The following is a 5,706-nucleotide window of genomic DNA, read 5'->3' on the forward strand; positions in this document are numbered from 1 at the left end:
GTGTACACATAGATGTGCGCATAAATATAAATTTGAGTTCACTTTGACGTAATCACCAATTGCGTATAATGCATGATCCCCTCGGTTAGATCCCTCACCAGATACAGGTGAATTAAGCCACTGTCGGTTATTTTCGTGCAGTAGAATCTCAAGACGTCGACCAGCATATGCGGGTGTGAGGGGTGTGTGGTGGAAGGGATTTTCAATGTTTTGCGTTGAAGTACTGAATCAGGACCTCCTAATCTGGTACCTAATCTGGTAATCTCAGCTAAAAATGCTGAGCGATGACTTGAACTGACAGAAATATGGGATGTCAACTCCACAAATTCTCGAATCTCCCCAGCCGAAGGAACAGGATTTATTGAAGAACGTGTTACCTGCTCCAGATCTGTGCTGGATACGGTACCAGAAATCAGTACCTCGAAATCCATGTCGTTAATGAAAATCGAATCGGGAAAGTACCGAGTTGAACAAGAAGAGATCAGAATCAGGTTTATTATCACCGGCAAGTGACGGGAAATGTGTTAACTTAGCTGCAGCAATTCAATGCAATACATAATCTAGCAGAGAGAGAAAATAATAATAAACAACAACAACAAATGAAATAAAACATAATAATAAATACATAAGTAAATCAATTATCCATATTCAATAGATTATGAAAAATATGTAAAAACAGAAATACTGTATATTAATAAAGTGAGGTAGTGTACGCTGCAAAGTCCATTCGTGATTCTGATTGCAGAGGGGAAGAAGCTGTTCCTGAACCGCTGAATGTGTGTTTCTATCTCATAACCTGAGATACCCAAGGTCAACCCTAATATCCGGTGCCATCTGTGTCGATGTTGCTCCTTGCAGATTGGAAGAATTTTTATCGATATTGTCATGACGGTCCATTATCGCCCCTCATTAATGAGCTGTCCTTACTGTGTGAGACTGATGACATGAATTGCCGGACAGCGGTTGCAATGTGAATATTTAGCCTGCAATTGGTTCGTTCAGTGAGGGCACAAACTGGGCAAAAGTATTTATTTTGAATAAAAAGTTGCAAGGCAACTTCAGATTGTCTGCTGAACACATTTGGGGGCAGCGCTCAGACAGCATTCAGGGTGTTATATTTTATTGGCACTCTACACGCTGCTGCTTGTAGTTGTGAGCGCTGCGAGCAGGGTTCGAACCTGCGCGGGGAATCCCCATTGGATTTCAAGTCCAACGCCTTAACCACTCGGCCATCGCAGCTCCATCAATGTTCAGCACCTACCGTAGCACTGCACCTGAAAGTGAGCGTTGTACTTGATTTATTTTCGGTTACGGAAATGGTGAATCGATCATGCTTTGGGCTTCTCTTGCAGCCAGTGGCACAGGGAACATTTCGCTGGTAGAGGAAAGAATAAATTCAATTAAATACCAACAAATTCTGGAAGCAAAGATCACACCGTCTGTTAAAAAGCTGAAGATGAAAAGAGGATGGCATCTACAACAGGATAATGATCCTAAACACACCTCAAAATCCACAAAGGACTACTTCAAGAGGTATAAGCTGAAGATTTTGCCATGGCCCTCACAATCCCCCGACTTAAATATCATAAAAAATCTGTGGACAGACCTCAAAAGAGCACTGCATGCAAGATTGGCCCAAGCATCTCACAGAGTGAGAAGCCTTTTGCAAGGAAAAATGGACGCATATCCTCCAAACAAAAAGTTGAAAGACTCTTAGCTGGCTACAGAAAGCCTTTACAAGGTGTGATACTTGCCAAAGGGGGTGTTACTAAGTACTGACCATGCAGGTGGCCCAAACCTTTGCTTCGGCCCCTCTTCCTTTTTTTCTTATTTTGAAAATGTAAAAGATGGAAATAAAAAAAAAGTAATCTTGCTTAAAATATTAAAGAAATGTGTCATCTTTAACTTTATGCCTTTTGAAATCGGGTGATCTTTTACTCGCTTAGCTGATGACAGTAACAGAAATTTTTAGCATCGGTGCCCAAATCTTTGTATCCCACCGTATCCTTCCTTCCAATGTGCATCACTGTACCACACGATGATCTATTTGACAAATCTTCTCCCATTCTCCTACAACTGTCTTTGATCTTAAATGTGTTTTAATCTTTTGAGTTTTTGAACACGTTGAAGTCAGGCTACCTTTCTTATATTTTCTTTTCTTTAGCCTCCCTTCCTTCTATCAGAGTGGAGAGACAATCCAAATTTTCCAACCATCAGCATCCATTCTAGAATGTAATGGTACGTGAAGGAGTACTATTACTGCCTCGAGAATCTTCAGTTCCCAATTTTAGAACCCAGGTTTGTAGTCCAACTGGTCCCGTTTGACATACAGCTTCAGAGCTTTCAGCTTCACGGGCACCTTCTCCAGAGTCATACTATCCACTCTCACTGATGCCCACTGACACGTGTTTCTCGGTGCCATTATGCTGGAATCTTCCACAGAGCAAATATTCATTCAGTTTGTCCCTTTTTCCTTCCCCCCCCCCCCCCATTACTGCTTCTTCCGCGTCATTTTCCAGCCTATCTGATACCCACTCTCGCATCCCTTTTATTAGTCATATGACTGAAAAAATGGTATTTTTATTATTAGCCATTTTATTTGCTCTCATCAAATTTTATTTGCTTTCTTTTCTATTTTGAAAGCATCCCAAACCTCTAGCTTCCCACTACTGCTTGCTATATTATAAGCCCTCACTTTTGCCTTTATGCTGCCTTTACTTTCCGGTATCAGCCTCTGTTGCCTCATCCTCCCTATCGAATATTTATTCTTATTTGTGATGCATCTATCCTGCGCCTTTCCCATTGCCGTTAACCCTGCTTGTTCCCCTTTCCAATCGACTTGGCCAGCCCTAGAGTTAGGTCGCTGCTGTTTTCTGCGAGTGACAGTGTCGAGAACTGTTATCGTCCCTTTTTTCTCTGCGAATGACGTGGTCGGGAACTGATATTGCTATTGTGTTTCCCATGCAAGTGACGGGGGTCGAGGATTGTTATCGTCCCTGACTTTTTTTTCTGCCAGTGATGTTTTGGGAGATTACTATTGTCGCTATATTTAGTTTTGCTGCGGGGGAGGAGAAAGTTTTAGGTTTGTGAGATTTGTTTCATTTCCTTTTTCGTGCCAGGGTTGATGACTGTCCTTGCATCAACACCCATGGCCTGTTTGTATTCAGTTGTTGTCCGGAGCAGACAAACATCAGAGTTGTATTGGACATGTAGGCTTTGAGAATAATATTAACCGTTTGCACCTTTCTATTCTCCTCGCTCGTGCCACTGCAGTTCTACTTACTGCATGGAATACTCATACGTCTAATTTAGATTCTCGCTCTCAGACTGCAGGATAAAATCGATCACATTACAATCACTGCCTCTGAAGCATTCCTGTATACTACTGTACCTGGTCAAAGCACAACACAACACACAATCCACAACTGCCTTTTCCTAATGGGCTCAACCACAATGTACTCTAAATAACCATCCAGTAGACATTCCCAAACTGCCTGCATGTTGAGATCCTACAATGACCATAGTAATATTGCCATTTTCACATGCCTTATGCATCTCCCGTTGTTTTTTGTCCACAAAGTCGACTGCTAGAGGACTCTATATAACTCCCATCCTCTCATCCTATGTTAACTCTCACTAAGGATTTTTTTGAAACTTTCTCTACATCACTATAAATTACAATAAATAATAACCAATTGTTTCATCTTAAAAGCATCTATATATTTAATCCTGTCTTTTGTAAATAAGGGCTCCAAATTTTCAAAAATGTTTCATATTTATCTCTTAAATTATAAGTAATTTTTTCTAATGGAATACAACCATAGATTTCTTTCTTCCAAGAATCTATACTTAAATGTGTATCCGATTTCCAAGTAACTGCAATAGCTTTTTTGGCTACTGCCAGTGCAATTTTTATAAATTCTTTCTGATACTTATTTAGTTTGAGTTTCGGTTTTATCCCTTCAATATCACCTAGTAAAAATAATATTGGATTATGAGGAAATTGTGTTCCTGTAATTTGTTCCAGTAAAAGTCTTAAATTTGTCCAAAATGGTTGAATTTTAGAGCAAGACCATGTCGAATGTAAAAAAAGTACCAGTTTAATATACATATTAAAATTATTACGAACTCCATGGAGCATGTGGAGATCTTCCAACCACCAGGCATTCTTTCTTTCTTTCTTTCTTTTTTTTTTCTATGGGGCAGTTAGGGGGGAGGGGTTAAGGGGAGGGGGTATGGGTTATATACATTGTTTTTTCATACTTTGTAATCATTTAAAAATGCAATAAAAAATTATTTAAAAAAAAAAAAATTACAATAAATAAATTAAATATAAATTTAAAAAGGGAATTGTTAGGGAGAGTTTATGCGTTCATGTGTTGAGAAATGTCTAAGCTGAGCAGAAAAAGCGGTTCTTAATAAAAATGTAGTTTTCTATTTTCAGACACCTCTACATCCACCACCCCACGCCACACTCCCCCCACTCCCCACCCCCGTGGGTAGAAATATGCAACGGGCATGTTTGGTCTGGTGATGGTCCTGAATAATGCACCCAGCCTTCTTTTGGCACCGTATTGAGAACATGTCCTCGATATTGGCGAGGAGTGCCCGTCACTACAGCACTCTGCACTTTCTTTCGATCCTACGCATTGGAGCCCCGCCCCACGCCAGACTGTGACTCAACGACTGACAATGCTGTCTAGGTACGCCCACAGAATTGCATTTGATTCTTCGACAACACTCTATATCTCATTAGTGAACAATTACGACGTCTGCACAGTGACCACGCCAGCATGTTGGAACCAGGATGGATCCGCTGAGATGTCGACGCCCAGGAACCTGAAGATATTCACCCAGAAGACCATAAGGGCATAAGGCAAAGGAAACAGAAGTCGGCCATTCGGCCCATCGAGGTTTTCCGCCAATTTCATCATGAGCTGATCCAATCTCCCCTTTAGTCCCACTCCCCCGCCTTCTCACCATGACCTTTGATGCCCTGACTACTCAGAAACCTATCAGTCTCTGCCTTAAATACACCCAGTGACCCGGCCTCCACTGCCGCCCGTGGCGACAAATTCCATAGATTCACCCTTTTGAACCTCCAGAGAGGATTTGCGTTTGTTCACCTGACGCATTCTCCCTGGAGTACAATTAATTCCTTGGTATTACTAAAATTGATGAGAAGGTTGTTGCTTCGATTCCACCCGTCCAGCATAACCATCTGATGCTGAGACGCCTATTGGTGTCAATAGAAACGGGATTGCCTGCAGAGTCAACGTAAACGATGTGTTCCTGCAAGTTCCGTGGTCAGTATGGTTAGCAGGGGAATTCACCGCCTCCTTGATGCTACACCCGTCCCAGTCATTGCTCAGCAGTACAGTCAACGCAATGGCTCTTCCTCCGGAGTACCCGGTGTGAGTGACTGTGAGTAATCGTCCTTGGTCGTTGCTGAAAAAGGTTCAGTGTCTACAGAATGGAGCAACGAGCAGCGTCACAAGGAACGACACTCTTCAGAAAGGGTTTGCACATTTCTCTGCCAACGCAGGATGGGCTGAGACTGTCACTTTCACGTGATTGGTTTCAGCTCGGTATGTTGTCAGACATTCCTGGTATTCGTCTCAGGGTTGACTCGTAATTACTGCTCACATCCGTAGACTCCAAACAGAACACAACCTAGTCGTGATGTGAAGGCTTGCCTGGCTCAGT

At 41.9% G+C, this 5,706-nt stretch overlaps 1 non-coding gene across 1 annotated transcript; it reads right to left on the reverse strand.

Annotated features, from left to right (window-relative positions):
• Positions 1-1,157: 1,157 nt before the first annotated feature.
• On the reverse strand, positions 1,158-1,239 carry trnas-uga (transfer RNA serine (anticodon UGA)). The gene has a single exon. It is a non-coding gene; the product is annotated as a tRNA-Ser (tRNA).
• Positions 1,240-5,706: the final 4,467 nt, after the last annotated feature.

The sequence above is a fragment of the Hypanus sabinus genome, unplaced genomic scaffold (assembly GCF_030144855.1).
Source record: "Hypanus sabinus isolate sHypSab1 unplaced genomic scaffold, sHypSab1.hap1 scaffold_337, whole genome shotgun sequence".
NCBI lineage: Eukaryota > Metazoa > Chordata > Chondrichthyes > Myliobatiformes > Dasyatidae > Hypanus > Hypanus sabinus.